The sequence below is a fragment of the Bos indicus genome, chromosome X (assembly GCF_029378745.1).
Source record: "Bos indicus isolate NIAB-ARS_2022 breed Sahiwal x Tharparkar chromosome X, NIAB-ARS_B.indTharparkar_mat_pri_1.0, whole genome shotgun sequence".
NCBI lineage: Eukaryota > Metazoa > Chordata > Mammalia > Artiodactyla > Bovidae > Bos > Bos indicus.
The window spans coordinates 33,030,145-33,049,470 of NC_091789.1; the positions used below are offsets into that span (position 1 = coordinate 33,030,145).

Genomic DNA, 19,326 nt, shown 5'->3' on the forward strand with positions numbered 1-19,326 from the left:
ATTAGCATCAGGAGAGACACAGAGAATAGAATAGAGTCCAAAAACATACCCATACATACATGGTCAAAGATGCCAAGGCAATTCAGTAGAGAAAGAACCGGGCTTCCATAAATGGTGTTGAAACAACTGGATAGATAGGAATAATGAACCTAGACTCAACCTCACAGCATATGACAACTGTTGCTAAGGACATGGAGCAAATGGAACCCTCATACATTGCTAGCAGGAGTGCAAAACAGTGCAGGCACTTTAGAAAACACTTTGGTAGTTTCTCATAAAGTTAAGTATACAGTTACTCTACAGCCCAGCAATCCCATACCTAGGTATTTACTTAAGAAAAAGGAAAATATATGTCCACAAAAAGACTCGTATTCAACTGCTCAAAGCACCTTTATTTATCATAGCCACTGGAAACAATCCAAATGTCCAAAAACTGGTGAATGGCTAAACCAACTGTGATATGTCTATTCAAATGGAATACTACTAATCAGTAAAAAGGAACAAACAAACAACACTGATAACCTCAAATGCACTATGCTAAGTAAAATAACTCAGACTGAAAACACAACACACTGTATGACTCCATTTATTTGACATTGTAGAAAAAGCAAAAGTATAGCGACAGAAAATAGATCCGTGTATTTACCTGCGGCTGTGCTGGGGGAAAGGGTGACTACAAAAGAACACAAGGGAAGTTTCTGCAGTAATGGAACTTTTCTATATTTCTGTCTTTAGGTGATGCTTACACAAATGAATGGGTTTATTAAAACTCATAGGATTGAGCACTAAAAATGATAAAACTTACTGCATGCAAAATACACTTCATTAATGTTGGCCTAGCTACAATAATATTGATCTATTTACACATCAATGCCTATTTATGAAAAGTCAGGCAATCTCACTTAAGCCTCACAGCAACGCTGTGAAGGAGGCACTTTCACTATTCCCATTGTACAGATTGGAAATGAAGGCTTAGATGTTAAATTTAACTTGTCCAAGCAGATAGTAGCTCACAGGGCTGAGATTCAAATGAAGAACTATTTGACTCCAAAGTTCTTCTAATGGAGTACTATTCAATACTCACTTCACACTAATTATTCAACACTCTTGGAAAAGCATCAAGATAAATGCATGCTAATACAGAACAGACCTCGCAGAAGCATAGCCCAGAGCAGCTACCCCACGCCTGAGGCCAGGGGCGGCGGCTGGGAGGAGCTATCCCATTTCCAAGGAGTGGCAGCTGCGCAGGCGCAGGAGGGCCCAGAGGAGCTACTCCACATTCAAGGTCAGGAGGGGTGGCGGTGAGGAGATACCCCTCGTCCAAGGTAAGAGAAACCCAGGTAAGATGGTAGGTGTTGCAAGAGGGCATCAGAGGGAAGACACACTGAAACCATAATCACAGAAAACTAGTCAATCTAATCACGTGGACCACAGCCTTGTCTAACTCAATGAAACTAAGCCATGCCCTGTGGGGCCACCCAAGATGGGCGGGTCATGGTGGAGAGGTCTGACAGAATGTGGTTCACTGGAGAAGGGAATGGCAAACCACTTCAGTTTTCTTGCCTTGAGAACCCCATGAACAGTATGAAAAGGCAAAATGATAGGATACAGAAAGAGGAACTCCCCCGGTCGGTAGGTGCCCAATATGCTACTGGAGATCAGTGGAGAAATAACTCCAAAAGAATGAAGGGATGGAACCAAAGCAAAAACAATACACAGTTGTGGATGTGACTGGTGATAGAAGCAAGGTCCGATGCTGTAAAGACCAATATTGCATAGGAACCTGGAATGGCAGGTCCATGAATCAAGGCAAATTGGAAGTGGTCAAACAGAAGATGGCAAGAGTGAACGTCAACATTCTAGGAATCAGCGAACTAAAATGGACTGGAATGGGTGAATTTAACTCAGATGACCATTGTATCTACTACTGCGGGCAGGAATCCCTCAGAAGAAATGGAGTAGCCATCATGGTCAACAAAAGAGTCCAAAATGCAGTACTTGGATACAATCTCAAAAACAACAGAATGATCTCTGTTCGTTTCCAAGGCAAACCATTTAATACCACAGCAATCCAAGTCTATGCCCCAACCAGAAACGCTGAAGAAGCTGAAGATGAACGGTTCTATGAAGACCTACAAGACCTTTTAGAACTAACACCCAAAAAAGATGTCCTTTTCATTATAGGGGACTGAAATGCAAAAGTAGGAAGTCAAGAAACACCTGGAGTAATAGGCAAATTTGGCCTTGGAATACGGAATGAAGCAAGGCAAAGGCTAATTGAGTTTTGCCAAGAGAACGCACTGGTCATAGCAAACACCCTCTTCCAACAACACAAGAGGAGACTCTGCACATGGACATCACCAGATGGTCAGCACCAAAATCAGACTGATTATACTCTTTGCAGCCAAAGATGGAGAAGCTCTATACAGTCAGCAAAAACAAGACCAGGAGCTGACTGTGGCTCAGATCATGAACTCCTTACTGCCAAATTCAGACTTAAATTGAATAAAGTAGGGAAAAGCACTAGACCATTCAGGTATGACCTAAATCAAATCCCTTATGATTATACATTGGAAGTGAGAAATTGATTTAAGAGACTAGATCTGATAGATAGAGTGCCTGATGAACTATGGAGAGAGGTTCGTGACATTGTACAGGAGACAGGGATCAAGACCATCCCCATGGAAAAGAAATGCAAATAAGCAAAATGGCTGTCTGAGGAGGCCTTATGAATAGCTGTGAAAAGAAGAAAAGTGAAAAGCAAAGGAAAAAAGGAAAGATATAAGCATCTGAATGCAGAGTTCCAAAGAATAGCAAGGAGAGATAAGAAAGTCTTCCTCAGCGATCAATGCAAAGAAATAAAGGAAACCAACAGAATGGGAAAGACTAGAGATCTCTTCAAGAAAATTAGAGACGCCAAGGAAATATTTCATGCAAAGATGGGCTCGATAAAGGACAGAAATGGTATGGACCTAACAGAAGCAGAAGATATTAAGAAGAGGTGGCAAGAATACACAGAAGAACTGTACAAAAAAGATCTTCATGACTAAGATAATCATGATGGTGTGATCAGTCACCTAGAGCCAGACATCCTGGAATGGGAAGTCAAGTGGGCCTCAGGAAGCATCACTATAAACAAAGTAGTGGAGGTGATGGAATTCTAGTTGAGCTCTTTCAAATCCTAAAAGATGATGCTGTAAAAGTGCTGCACTCAATATGCCAGCAAATTTGGAAAACTCAGAAGTGGCCACAGGAATTAAAAAGGTCAGTTTTCATTCCAATCCCAAAGAAAGGTAATGCCAAAGAATGCTCAAACTACTGCACAATTGCACTCATCTCACATGCTAGGAAAGTAATGCTCAAAATTCTCCAAGCAAGGCTTCAGCAATACGTGAACCGTGAACTTCCTTATGTTCAAGCTTGTTTTAGAAAAGGCAGAGGAACCAGAGATCAAATTGCCAACATCCACTGGATCATCAAAAAAGCAAGAGAGTTCCATAAACACATCTATTTCTGCATTATTGACTATGCCAAAGCCTTTGACCTTGTGGATCATAACAAACTATGGAAAATTCTGAAAGAGATGGGAATACCAGACCACCTGATCTGCCTCTTGAGAAATTTGTATGCAAGTCAGAAAGCAACAGTTAGAACTGGACATGGAACAACAGAGTGGTTCCAAACAGGAAAAGGAGTTCGTCAAGGCTGTATATCGTCACCCTGTTTATTTAACTTATATGCAGGGTACATCATGAGAAACGCTGGACTGGAAGAAACACAAACTGGAATCAAGATTGCTGGGAGAAATATCAATAACCTCAGATATGCAGATGACACCACCCTTATGGCAGAAAGTGAAGAGGAACTCAAAAGCCTCTTGATGAAAGTGAAAAGTGGAGAGTGAAAAAGTTGGCTTAAAGCTCAACATTCAGAAAACAAAGATCATGGCATCTGGTCCCATCACTTCATGGGAAATAGATGGGGAAATAGTGGAAACACTGTCAGACTTTATTTTTCTGGGCTCCAAAATCACTGCAGATGGTGACTGCAGCCATGAAATTAAAAGATGCTTACTCCTTGGAAGGAAAGTTATGACCAACCTAGATAGCATATTCAAAAGCAGAGACATTACCAACAAAGGTTCGTCTAGTCAAGGCTATGGTTTTTCCTGTGATCACGTATGGATGTGAGAGTTGAACTGTGAAGAAGGTTGAGCGCCGAAGAATTGATGCTTTTGAACTGTGGTGTTGGAGAAGACTCTTGAGAGTCCCTTGGACTGCAAGGAGATCCAACTAGTCCATTCTAAAGGAGATCAGTCCTGGGTGTTCTTTGGAAGGAATGACGCTAAAGCTGAAACTCCAGTACTTTGGCCACCTCATGCGAAGAGTTGACTCATTGGAAAAGACCCTGATGCTGGGAGATATTGGGGGCAGGAGGAGAAGAGGACGACAGAGGATGAGATAGTTGCACAGGATCACCAATGCAATGGACACGAGTTTGAGTAGGCTCTAGGAGTTGGTGATGGACAGGGAAGCCTGGTGTGCTACAGTCCATGGGGTCACACAGAGTTGGACACGACTGAGCGACTGAACTGAACTGACTGATACATACATGCACTACTCTTGTATTATGAGAAACAACATAAGAAATTTCAATTGGAAAAAAGGGGGGAGATTTCAAGATGATATGACCCACAACTAGAGGAAAATAATAGAACGGGAAAGACTAGAGAGCTCTTCAAGAAAATTAGAGATACCAAGAAAACATTTCATGCAAAGATGGGTACAACAAAGGACAGAAACAGTATGGGTCTAACAGAAGCAGAAGAGATTAAGAAGAGGTGGCAAGAATACACAGAAGAACTATACAAAAAAGATCTTAATGACCCGGATAACCACAATGGTGTGATCACTCACCTAGAGTCAGACATCCTGGACTGCAAAGTCAAGAGGGCCTTAGGAAACATCACTATGAACAAAGCTAGTGGAGGTGATGGAATTCAATCTGAGCTATTTCAAATCCCAAAAGATGATGCTGTGAAAGTGCTGCACTCAATATGCCAGCAAATTTGGAAAACTCAGCAGTGGTCACAGGACTGGAAAAGGTCAGTTTTCATTCCAATCGCAAAATATGGAATGCCAAAGAATATTCAAAATGCCACACAGCTGCACTCATTTCACACGCTAGCAAGGTCATGCTCAAAATCCTCCAGCCTTGGCTTTGACAGTATGTGAACTGAGATCTTCCAGACGTACAAGCTGGATTTAGAAAAGGCAGAGGAACCAGAGATCAAATTGGCAATATTCGTTGGATCATAGAAAAAGCAAGAGAATTCCAGAAAAACATCTACTTCTGCTCCATTGACTATGATAAAGCCTTTGACTGTGTGGATCATGACAAACTGTGGAAAATTCTTAAAGAGATGGGAATACCAAACCACCCTACCTGCCTCCTGAGAAACCCGTATGCAGGTCAAGAAGCAACAGTTAGATCTGGACATGGATCAATGGACTGGTTCCAAATAGGGAAAGGAGTATGTCAAGGCTGTATACTGTCACCCTGGTTATTTAACTTATATGCAGAGTACATCATGGGAAATGCCGGTCTGGTTGAAGCACAAGGTGTATTCAAGATTGCCAGGAGAAATATCAATAACCTCAGATATGCAGATGACACCACCCCAATGGCAGAAAGCAAAGAGGAGCAAAAGAGCCTCTTGATGAAGGTGAAAAAGGAGAGTGAAAAAGCTGGCTTAAAACTCAACATTCAAAAAACTAGTATCATAGCATCTGGTCCCATCACTTCATGGCAAAATCACTGTAGACAGTGACTACAGATATGAAATTAAAAGATGCTTGCTCCTTGAAAGAAAGCTATGACCAACCTCAAAAGTGTATTAAACAGCAGAGACATTATTGATAAAGGTCTATATAATCAAAGCTATGGTTTTTTAAGTAGTCATGTATGGATGTGACAGTTGGACCATAAACAAGGCTGAACACTGAAGAATTCATACTTTTGAACTGTGGTGTTTGAGAAGACTCTTGAGAGTCCCTTGGACTGCAAGGAGATCAAACCAGTCAATCGTAAAGGAAATCAACCCTGAATACTCCTTGTAAGGATTGATACTGAAGCTGAAGCTCCAATACTTTGGGCACATGATGTGAAGAACGGACTCCTTGGAAAAGACCCTGATGCTGGGAACGATTGAAGGCAGGAGAAGAAGGGGACAACAGAGGATGAGATGGTTGGATGGCAACACCAACTCAATGGACATGACTTTGAGTAAGCTCTGGGAGATACTGAAGGACAGGGAAGCCTGGCATGCTGCAGTCCATGAGGTGGCAAAGAGTCAGACATGACTGAGCGACTGAATAACAACAACAAGGACCCACAAAATTTAGCTCAGAAGCTAACCTCCAAGAGTATAAACAACAGTGGGAGGACAATCAAATTTGGAGAGGTTTCTAACTAGAGTGTCTATACAGCCTTTTCTTAGAATATTACTAATACTTTCATAGCATTCTCTGCTACAAAACCAGGGTAATATGTACCTCATAAGGTGGCTGTGAATATAATATAATTAATATGAAAAGTGCTTTGTGTAAAGCATTAAACTGATGGTTCTCAAAATTTGTTGTATCAAGAATCTTTTACACTCTTAAAAGTGACTGAGGACTCTAAAGAGCTTTGTTTATATAGGTTATATGTTTGCTATTGCTATTTACTATATCAGATTTTAAAACATTATTCAAAATATTACTTCATAAAATTAAAAATAATAAACATATTAACATAAACAACATAATTTTAATGAAATCTTTTTCAAGACTGTAGAGTTTTGCAATGTTTTAAAATGCCTGACTTGACTGTGTGTCTATGGAATATATAAAAGCATAATGAGAAGTCCCTCAAAAGAAACACACTAGCACAGGCAGATGTGGACATGAGAGTCAAGAACACACAGGAGTAGGACCAGATTAGAGTCTGAGCTTCCCCTGCAACAGGTGAAGAGACCAGCCCAGTACTGGAGGGCATCCTGGGGTGGACGGTGACTCACAGTGAGGTAAAAGACACTGACAACTGAGATCAAAGAAAAACATTATTCTTATATTTTTACTTGTTCTGTAGTTGCTTCTGGATTTTTTCTTTTTTCCTTTTTTTCCCCTCTGTTGCTGTAGTTGTTGATTTTAATAGTACTATTAAATCTATTTACACTTTTGAGAATATTTTTGCTAATCACACCTTTTATTTCCTTTAAATACATCTGCATCTATGATGGTCTCTTACGATTTTGAGGGTTTTTTTCTTTTTTAATTTTTTAAAATTTATTATTTTTCTACATATATTCTTTTGTTGCTTTTCTAATTCTTTTCCTGTCATATTTATTCTTTAATATATACAAATCTCCTTTATCTACCTCTAACTTCGCTTTTCTATTCTTTCTTTTCTTTTTCTCACCATGTTTATCAGTCTGTTTTGCTTTCATTGCTTTATTCCCCAGTTGGCATATTGCTTTGGCTTTGTTTTCCAGCTTATGCTCTAATTAGTTTTGTTTTCACCTGTTGGATATCATTTTTACTTTCCTTTGCTCACCAGGTCAATCTCTTCTACTTTCTTTCTTTTTTTTTTTTTTGGACTGTTTTGGTTTTGTTTATATCTGTATATGTGTGTGTATATATATTCCATTATTTTTGTTAGTATTTGTCTGATTTTGTATTTGCCAATTGTCTGGGGTTTGCATTTTGTTTCTTGTTTTAATCCCCTTTAATGCCATAACAAACCACCTGTGGAATCTCTGTTCACTGGCCAGAGATCAGGCCCTGAGCTTTTGGAGTGTGAGCACTGACAAGACTCTAGACTACCAGAAAATTTCTAACCCAGGGAGTATTAATTAGTGAGAACTCCCACAAAGGCCTCCACCTGTATACAAGACCTGGCAGTACCCAACTACTGGCAGAACGCAATACAGTACGACTCATCCAAACAACAAAGACAAAAACACAAACCCGATCACCAGCAAACAGGATTAGCACCTCATACAGCCCTGACCACCAGAGGAAAAAAAAAACTTACCTTCTCCCACCAGAGCACAAGCGCAAGTCACACCCAACAGAAGCCTACACAAACCACTGAATCAACCTTACCCACCAAGGACATAAACCAAGAGGAAGGAGGAATTTGACCTCAAAATCTGAGAAAAGGAGATCTCAAACACAATACATTAAAAAAAAGAAAAAAGAAAAGGCGGAGAAGTATGGTGCAAACGAAGGAACAAACTAGAAACAGACAAGACTAACTAAACAAAGAGTAAATAGGCAAACTACCTGAAAAAGAATTCAGAATAATGATAGCAAAGATATTTCAAAACCTTGAAAATAGAATGGAGAAAATGTAAGAAGTGATCAACACGAATAAACAATTGCCAAGGACACAGAAGAAATAAAGATTAAGCAAACAGTGATGAATAACTCAATTATTGAAATTAAAAATACTCTGGATGGAACCAATACATTAATGGAAGCAGAAGAATGGATAAGTGAGCTAGAACATAGAATGATGGAAATAACTGCTGAAGAACACAATAATGGAAAAAGAATGAAAAGAATTGAGGATAGCCTCAGAGTTCTCTGGGACAACATTAAATGCAAGAACTTTCAACAGTCAAGTGGGCCTTAGAGAAGCATCACTACTAACAAAGCTAGTGCAGGTGATGGAATTCCAGCTGAGCTATTTCAAATCCTAAAAGATGATGCTGTGAAAGTGCTGCACTCAATATGTCAGCAAATTTGGAAAACTCAGCAGTGGCCACAGGAGTGCAAAAAAGTCAGTTTCATTCCAATCCCAAAGAAAGGCAATGCCAAAGAATGTTCAAACTACTACACAATTGCACTCATCTAACATGCTCACAAGGTAATGCTCAAAATTCTCCAACCTAGGCTTCAACAGTATGTGAACTGAGAACTTCTAGACATACAAGCTGGATTTAGAAAAGGCAGAGGAAGCAGAGATCAACTTGCCAACATCCATTAGCTCATAGAAAAAGCAAAAGAATTCCAAAAAAAAACCCATCTGCTTCATTGACTAAACTAAAGCCTTTGTGTGGATCACAACAAACTGTGGAAAATTCTCAAATAGATGGGAATACCAGACCACCTTACTTGCCTCCTGAGAAACCTGTATGCAGGTCAAGAAGCAACAGTTACATCCAAACATGGAAAAATGGACTGGTTCCAAATTGGGAAAGGAGTGTGTCAAGGATGTATACTGTCACCCTGCTTATTTAACTTATATGCAGAGTACATTGTGAGAAATGCCGGGCTGGGTGAAGCACAAGCTGGAATCAAGATTGCCGGGAGAAATATCAATAACCTGAGATATGCAGATGACACCACCCTTATGGCAGAAAATGAAGAAGAACTAAAGAGCCTCTTGATGAAGTGAAAGAGGAGAGTGAAAAAGTTGGCTTAAAATTCAACATTTAAAAAACTAAGATTATGGCATCCAGTCCCATTACTTCATGGCAAATAGATGGGGAAACAATGGAAACAGTGACAGACTATTTTCTTGGGCTCCAGAATCACTGCAGATGGTGACTGCAGCCATGAAATTAAAAGACACTTGCGCCTTGGAAGAAAAGCTATGACAAACCTAGACAGCATATTAAAAAGCAGAGACATTACTTTGCCGACAATGATCCGTATAGTCAAATCTATGGTTTTTCCAGTAGTTATGTATGGATGTTAGAGTTGGACCATAAAGAAGGATGAGTGTTGAAGAATTGATGCTTTTGAACTGTGGTGTTGGAGAAGACTGTTGAGACTGCAAAGAGATCAAACCAGTCAATCCAAAGGAAATCAATCCTGAATATTCTTGGAAGTACTGATTCTGAAGCTCCAATACTTTGGCCACCTGATGCAAAGAGCTGACTCACTGGAAAAGACCCTGATGCTGGGAAAGATTGAAGGCAGGAGAAGAAGGCAATGACAGGACGAGATAGTTGGATGGCATCACTGACTCAATGGACATGAATTTGAGCAAGCTCAGGCAGATGGTGAAGGACAGGGAAGCCTGGCATGTTGCAGTCTACGGGGTGGCAAAGAGTCAGCTATGATTGAGCAACTGAACAAGAAGACCAAGGGAATAAGATAGATAGCTCAGAGATAAACCCACACATCTATGGGTACCTTAGTTTTGACAAAGAAGGCAGGAATATACAATGGAGCAAAGATAGTCTCTTCAATAAGTGGTGCTGGTAAAATTGGACAGCTACATGTAAAAGAATGAAATTATAACCCTTCCTAACACCATCCACAAAGATAGCCTCAAAATTAATTAAAGACCTAAATGTAAGACCAGAAACTATAAAACTCCTAAAGGAAACATAGGCAGAAAACTCTATGACATAAATCACAACAAGATCCTCTATGACCCACCTCCTAGAATAATGGAAATAAAACAAAAACAAACAAGTGGGACCTCATTAAACTTAAAAGCTTTTGCAAAGCAAACTATAAACAAGATGAAAAGTCAACCCTCAGAGTGGGAAAAAATAATAGCAAATGAAACAACTAACAAAGGATTAATTTTAAAATATATAAGTAGTTCATACAAGTCAACACCAGGAAAAAAAAAAAAAACCCAATCAAAAAAATGGGCAAAAAAACCTAAACAGACATTTCTCCAAAGAAGACATACAGATGGCTAATAAACACATGAAATGCTGCTCAACATTGCTCATTGTTAGAGAAATGCAAGTAAAAACTACAATGAGACATTACCTCACACTGGTCAGAATGACCATCATCAAAAAAATCTACAAACAATACATTCTGGAGAGGGTGTGGAGAAAAGGGAACCCTCTTGCACTATTGGTGGAAATGCAAATAGATACAGCCACTATGGAGAATAGTATGGAGATTCCTTAAAAAACTAGGAATAAAACCACCATGACTCAGTAATCCCACTACTAGGCATATACCCCGAGGAAACCAAAACTGAAAAAGACACGCGTAACCCAATGTTCACTGCAGCTCTAGTTACAATAGCTAGGACATGGAAGCAACCTAGACGTCCATCAACAGATGAAAGGATAAAGAAGTTGTTGTACATATATAGAATGGAATATTTATTCAGCCATAAAAAGGACCACATTTGAGTCAGTTCTAATGAGGTGGATGAATCTAGAGCCTATCATACAGAGTGAAGTAAGTCAGAAAGAGAAACACATATACCATGGCACCCCACTCCAGTACTCTTGCCTGGAAAATCCCATGGACGGAGGAGCCTGGTAGGCTGCAGTCCATGGGGTCGCCAGGAGTCGGACACGACTGAGCGACTTCACTTTGACTTTTCACTTTCATGTATTGGAGGAGGAAATGGCAACCCACTCCAGTGTTTTTGCCTGGAGAATCCCAGGGACGGGGGAGCCTAGTGGGCTGCCGTCTATGGGGTAGCGCGGAGTCGGACACGACTGAAGCGACTTAGCAGCAGCAGCAGCAACACATATATATGGAATCTAGAAAGATGGTATTGATGAACCTATTTGCAGATCAGCTATGGAGACACAGACATTGAGAACAGACTTATGGACACACCTGGGTTGGGGAAGGAGAGTGGGAGGTATGGAGAGAGTAACATGGAAACATATATTATCATATGTAAATAGATAGCCAATGGGAATTTGCTGTGTGACTCAGGGAACTCCAACCAGGGCTGGATAACAACCTAGAGCAGTGGGATGGGGAGGGAGGTGGGAAGGATGTTCAAGTGGGAGTGGACATAGGTAAGCCTATGGCTGATTCATGTTTCTCTTTGGTAAAAACCAATGCAATACTGTAAAGCAATTATCCTTCAAATAAAATTTTTTTAAAAATCAGAAAAAATAAAATGTTTGGCTTCATAGCAGATACCTAGATTATAATATTTATGTCTGCATTCATTCTGTTGACGTTGTCTGGGTTCAAGCATGTGAAGAAGAGCTGATGTCACAGATATGTCATCAGAAAAAAACTGAGTATTTTAATTGGTCTTTGAGACAATGGTGGATTTTTTTTCTTCAGTAGGACACCAAAACTCAATAAGTGGTGGTTCCTTGATGTGGAGTCTGAAACACCATCAATAAACTTTTTTTCTTGACCATGCTGCAAGGCTTACAAGATCTTAGTTCTCCAAGTAGGATCTGAACCCGTGCCCTTAGCAATGAAACACAGAGTCCTAACCACAAGGGAATTTCTTCAGTGAACTTTTTATAGTCTGCTACATTAAAATACACTGGTCTCTCTTGCACTTTGAATGAATCTTTTATCCTTGCATGATTTTAACTCCATATAGGTCAACCAGAAAATATTAGTGCACTGAGTAATGAAGATCTTTAAATGCTGACACATTTCACTATATTATAGCAACAAAAAAAGCACATTAGTTGTTATCACAACCTATTTTATCAGAAGGGCTTCCCTGGTGGCTCAGATGGTGAAGAATCTGCCTGCAATGCAGGAGACTGGGGTTCGATCCCAGGGTAGGGAAGATCCCCTGGAGAAGGAAATGGCAACCCACTCCAGTATTCTTGCCTAGAGAATTCCATGGACTATAGTCCATGGGGTCACAAAGAGTTGGACACGACTGAGCAACTTTCACTTTCACTTTTCCTGGCACCAGCTTGATTTGTGCTCAGGTGCCAGCAGTTTACTCACCAGAGTGAAATGGCAACCCAGCGAAAGCTGTCTTCATATTATTATGAAAATAGTTCTGACCTTGCAGATCCCTGGCAAGTTTCTCAAGGCCCCAAGGGGGTCTGTGAAAAACAGTTTGATAACTCCTGCACTAAATATATGTTAGTTATGATTATTCATGCTCAGAAACAAGGAGAGAGGCCTTTACAAGCCGCCACCCAGGGAGAGCGCTACAAGTGCAAGATGCCAAGAGAAGAATGATGTTCCTAGACTTCAGAAAAGAAAAGGGTTTGAGGGAGATTCAAGAGCTAGTAGAAACACAAAGTTAGCAGGTGAGAGAACTTTTTCTCTCTGATAGCACAGGGGGATATCACACAATCTAGAAAATCAGAACCAATTTGTCAACCAAAGCCCTCAGCTACATATATCAGTACCAGAAACAATGGACTGGAAAACAGAAAGGATTTTTAAAAGAAAAAAGTGGATTAGAACATTAACAAATGCAAGGACAATGACAAACACAAGGTTCTTAGGTAAATTAGATAACACGTGGAGGCAAAAATTTTCCAAAGGAGTTTCAGACTATAAACAAAAAAATAAATGAGGTGGGGGAGAGTAAACCCTGTAAGCTAAATACATTATCTTCCCTAAAAGAGTTCTATTACTTAATATACTAATGCATATATATGGAATTTAGAAAGATGGTAACAATAACCCAGTGTACGAGACAGCAAAAGAGACACTGATGTATAGAACAGTCTTATGGACTCTGTGGGAGAGGGAGAGGGTGGGAAGATTTGGGAGAATGGCAATGAAACATGTAAAATATCATGTAGGAAACGAGTTGCCAGTCCAGGTTCGATGCACGATGCTGGATGCTTGGGGCTGGTGCACTGGGACGGCCCAGAGGGATGGTATGGGGAGGGGGGAGGGAGGAGGGTTCGGGATGGGGAACACATGTATACCTGTGGCGGATTCATTTTGATATTTGGCAAAACTAATACAATTATGTAAAGTTTAAAAATAAAATAAAATTAGAAAAAAATAAATAAATTCAGTAGCTGTAAGGCAAAAAAAAAAAAAAGAAAGAGTAGTGGAAATAATGAAAATTAAAATGTTGGAAAAGTATTTAATAATTTTTGACATAATTTAAGGGATATTAGACTTCCCTGGTGGCTCAGATGGTAAAGCGTCTGCCTATAATGCAGGAGACCCGGGTTCGATCCCTGGGTCGGGAAGATCCTCTGGAGAAGGAAATGGCAACCCACTCCCGCACTCTTGCCTGGAAAATTGCATGGACGGAGGAGCCTGGCGAGCTACAGTCCATGGGGTTGCAAAGAGTCGGACACGACTGAGGGACTTCACTTTTACTTTTCAAAGGGATATTAAGAGCTCTGGGTCTATTACATGAAAAACTAAAAATATCAAGGAAAAAAGGTGACCTTACAAGAGGACAAATAATAATTTATAATAACAAATAATAACAAAATATAACTTCTTCAAATACTGTTGTTAGAAAAATCTAAAGAGGATGAAGTGTTGTGGTATCGGTTTTCTATTGTAGCCATACAAAATTAGCACCAACTTAGTGGCTTAAAAAGCACACACAGTATCTTTACAGTTTTGAATGTCAAAAGTCTGAAATGGTCTGACTGGATGAAAATCAAGGTGTCACCAGGGTTCTGAGCCTCCTGGAGGCTCTATGAGAGAATGTTTCCCTGTCTTACCAGCTTCAAGAGGCTGCTTCCCAGGTGGCTCTAGTGAAAACAACCTGCCTGCCAATGTGGGAGACATAAAAGATGCAGGTTCGATCCCTGGGTCAGGAAGATCCCCTGGAGAAGGGCATGGCAACCCACTCTAGTGTTTTGCCTGGAGAATCCCATGGACAGAGGAGCCTGATGGGCTACAGCCCATAGGGTTGCAGAGTTAGACACGACTGAAGCGACTTAGCACATGCACACACAGAAGCTGTTTCAGACCTGGCTAGTAACCCCCAGCTCCAGTTTCAAAGATCCAGCACTCTTCCCCACACTGACTCACTCTGACTTCCTCTTCTGCCTCCCTCTTCTACATTTAAGACCTCGGATAATGGGCCCAGCCAGAAAATCCTGAATAATCTCCCCTATTTTCAGGTCAGCTGATTAGCAACCATAATTCCAGCTGTTACCTTAATTTCCCTTTACTGTGTAATGGAATGTGTTTTGAAGTTCCAAGGATTAGGATGTGGGCATATTTGGGGGACAGGTGTCATCATTCTGCTATCACAGGCCTAAAATAAGAAAGATCAATAATTTTAAGGGAAAAAAGCAAAGAAGCCAAAATATGGAAATAATAAAAGTAGAAGTAGAAATGTGGAACCAAAATGAAATCAATAAGTAACATGAATAGCTGGCTCTTTGAAAAAACAAACAACTCCAGAGTCAATCAAATAAAACAAATTAATACCATCAGAAATTATAAAATGTTGAATTTATACACGTTTTTAACTGGGAAGAAAAAGAAGAGTATCTCAACAATACCAATACATTTAAACCCATGTGAAAAATACGACTGCCTATTAAATAGGAAATTTCAAAGCTGATTGGCAGGAAGACATGATGACACAGCAGTAACACAGTGATAAGAAAGTTTACTTTTTTAAAAAAGTCTAAACTTTGGAAGGTGAAAGATTCAGGAGATGGATGATGGTGACAGTTGCACAACAATGTAAACAGACTTAATGCCACTGACCTGAACAGATAAATACTGTTAAAACAGTATGTTTTATATCCTGTGACTTTTACCACGATAAAAAAAAAATCATTAAAAATAAAAAAAAGCCTAAACTAGTATGAGTTACTTTTCAAGAAACTTTCAGACCAGAATCCAAGTATAAAAACAGACTGCTCAATTCCCTACCAATCAGCAAATGGAGGTTCCAGTGGATATTCTGGCATCGAACCACCACTTCCTCAATTTCACTCTTCCAATTACACCCTAAAAATGGATTTACTACACTCTCATCTGAATCTGTAATGTCAATACAAGATCACTAAGTAGAGTCACATGAGTCAAACTACAAAGCTAGCATCCTCTCTGAAATGTACACGGAGCTCTCTGCTTAAGGCTCAAATCCCCTCTCTCCACCTTGGAGCAAGGGGAAAAGGATTTAGGGACGGAGGGAATATACCAAATAAAGAGATGACACTGTGAGTATAAAGTTCTAGTATTTTGTTTTCTACAAGTCAAAAGAATGCAACTGAACTCATAGTTTTCTCCAGTGAAAGCCACTGGCTTTACCTGAAGCAGGCACACATACATGCTCTGGGTGACACATCCCTGTTAGCATCTGTCTATAACTTCAGAGAATGGCTCCAATTGACAAGCTGCTGACACTCTCCCAACATTTTAAAGGAACTGCACCTCTTACACTGAGCAGAACCTTACAAAATTTAGTCATTTACTGGCAACACACAAAAGCCAAATAAAAGCAAATGACTTTTGAGGAGGACTAGATAGAACCCAGGACTGTGGGAACTGTTTCCCAGCTTTGTGGTTGTGGGGTGGGGGTCACTCTCTCCACACTAGGTTGCTCATATATCCACTCATTAAGATAAGGGGATAAGAAAGTGCCTGTAAATGATGAATTTTACCTCTAGTATGGCCAAAGAAACCAGTTGTAACAAGCTCACTTAGCAATCATTTTACTCACTATTAGGTAATAGGTGACAAAGTACAAATCGTCAGTTATAAAGAGCCTATCTCCAGAGTTCAGGGATTTCATCTTAAATTCTAGTCTCCTTGTACAGGCATGACCTATGATCTAGCAACGCAAATGGAAACCCCAAGCTCAATATTGGGAAGCTTCACTTCCAAAGTCCTAGGAAACTATCTAAAACGGCTCCAATCCACTGTCTCTCCCCCATAACAGAGTTCCCAATGGCTCATCTCTCTCTGTACCCAACAATCTGCACATTTATCGAGCCCCTCACCATCCTGCTCTTCAAAGAACTAGTACCCAAGAAAAATGTGTGTGTAATTAGCAAGTAATGGGAATGATATTTTCGAAACCAGAAATTCTGCATTCAAGTGACTGTTCTCATTTAAACAGTCCCCCTGGGAGGCAGGGCATTAATCTCACTTGACTGCTCAAGTCATCTTTGGACCTTTCCTCCTGGACTTGCCTTGAGAACCCACAGTCTGTTCTTTTGAATACCCTCAATGGTGCCAAATCTTCATTGACAGTGGATTTTTGGAAATGGCCAAAAGTCAGTCAGAGCTAAGTTTGGTGAATAGGAAATGTGATCAAACTAGGTGGCACTATTTTGGTTAAACAATTGTATATGATTATAAAGCAGTGAGATAGATTTTCTTAGATGATTTGCTTCAAAGGAAAATTTCAGATGAGTAACAAGGGGTATGAGCAATGCAACAGGTATATATTTACCTTTTCCCTAAGTAACTTCTTTGAAAGATAACACTCATTTGGATGTGTCAGCTCAAACACAAGGTTTGCTTTGTTTAATTACCACTCATAAATAGAAGGCTCCTTAGTATATTGGACCTACTGTGCCATGGTTGGGGTGGGGGGCATGTCACTAAATTAGAGGGGGGGGGCATGCATGGTCTACCCAAAAGCAAAGGCTTCAGAAGGAGACCAACCTCTTAGAATCCTGACTTGGCCCCTTGTTGCCTGTGTGGCTTTAGGGAAGTCACAAGCTAAGACTCTACAAAACAAGGCTGATATCAAACTCACAGGGCTGCTATAAAGATTCAAGATAATGGGTACAGAGCACTGACTTTGTGCCTGGCACGTGGTAGGTGTCGCATAAGTCATAGCTATTATTAATAATAACCTCACTATAATCAACAGGGTTTTCTTACTATAGGTAATTTGAGATGACAGAACGACAGATAAACAGACATTTGGGAGGTTAGGAGTTCATTAACAGTACCAACATACACTCACCACTGATGCATCATTAAAAAAAAAAACAAACAGTAATGTGCCAAAAATATTTACAGGAATTGTGAGCACTATGTAGATACAGTATTTTAAAATCACATGATGGGCGTTGTCTGCAATGTCCCTACCACACTGACCTTTCACCACTGTCTTAACACACCAGGCCTTCCCATGACCCTGCACCTCTGCATACTTCATCCCTCCTAAGATACTCTCCCTGCCCTCTGGTCTGACAAAAGCCTATAATTCTATTCTTCAGGACCAGGCTGTGGAACCCTCCCTATTGAGCTAGACAGAATTCGTGGCTCTGCCCCTCATGTTCCCACAGCATATGGTTCTTAGGTTCCTGTCCCTGGAATGCTTCATCCTGTGTGAATTTTAATCTGTTTCCATTTCTGCTTCTTTTGCTGGGCTTGAGGAGCGTGGTGAGGGACCACATCCCATTCACAACTGTACTCTGAGCACCCAGCACATCTCTGGCATGCAGCAGGAACCAGGGAGATGTTTGATGAAGGAATGCTTTACATGTACTTTACAAACACCTCTTAAAGGCCAGGCAGCTCCCTTTTGTTAATTACCAGCAAGCCTTAACCTCTGTAACTAAAAAGAAGCTCATGATCAACCAGTTCTGAGCCAGATGCAACTAGGCAGAAGGTCAGCTGGCAGTCCTGCACATCTGAGTGTTGACAGCTGTGAATCATTCTGTCTGTGCCACTTCCCAGAGGGTTGGCAATACAGCAGCAGATTCAGACTCACCAAGATCAAAAGGCTGGAAAGGAGATTTGGAGTCATGGCCCCTGCCTTGACTATTGACAGTGACTATTCCTGTGACACACACAATATGCAAAGTCAAGGCAGCCACAGTCTGCTTGGTGTCACGGTGTTCCCAGCTCTCTGATGGAAGGGCTGCATTCTGAAGGAGGGAAGGGGGTGAGAAGAAAGAGAACCAGGCCGCAGACCATGAGGAAGACAGTGACTCTACAGAGTGAGTTGTTCATTCATTCATCCATCCCTCCCACAAACACTTTCTGAGTCAGGTAGGCAGGCTACCATAATGCACAGAGTCAAGTGCCTGCCCTGACAGAGCTACATTTGTCTTTTCACGGGGCAGACAGGCATTAATCACACAAGCACACAGACAAACACAAGGGTCCAGAGGAGTGCATGGAGGAGGAGCACAGCACTCTATGCACAGGGGTACAAACAGGGCTCAGTGGGCTGGTTGGGGAAGGCAGAAAAGCTGCCCTCAGCAAGCAACAAGTGAGCTGAGACCTCAAAGAGAAACAGGAGTTCACTAGGTCAGGAGGAGAGGGGAACATTCCCAACAAAGAGAACAGTGTGTGCCAAGGTGCTGGGCTAGGAGGCAGGTGTGGAATGGGCTCTGAATCCCAGGCAGGGGGCAAAGCTGGAGGCCCTGGCACAGCCCTCAGCTTGCTTTGAGCTCTCTGGCAGGTCCTCCTTGGCATGAAGCAAGACTAAAAATGACAGAACAGTGTCAAAAACAAGGTATGCCCGTGAGACATAACACACTGCCAGCTGAAAACTGGCAGCTGCCAACGTGAGCTGGCCACTGTCTCAGCAGTCTCCACCGTGAGGAAACACTGCTCACTTCCACTGACCCACCACACCTTTACACTTCCCAGAGAGTTGTGCATCTCAATCCTGGGAGAACTAAAGGGCTGACAAATATGGTGATGTTTACTATAA

At 40.9% G+C, this 19,326-nt stretch overlaps 1 protein-coding gene and 1 non-coding gene across 3 annotated transcripts in view; one reads left to right on the forward strand and one right to left on the reverse strand.

Annotated features, from left to right (window-relative positions):
* TMEM185A (transmembrane protein 185A) overlaps positions 1 to 19,326 on the reverse strand; it is a 41,855-nt gene that overhangs the window by 19,972 nt on the left and 2,557 nt on the right. The gene's annotated exons all lie outside the window — the stretch shown is intronic.
* TRNAY-AUA (transfer RNA tyrosine (anticodon AUA)) lies at positions 13,841 to 13,912 on the forward strand. The gene has a single exon. It is a non-coding gene; the product is annotated as a tRNA-Tyr (tRNA).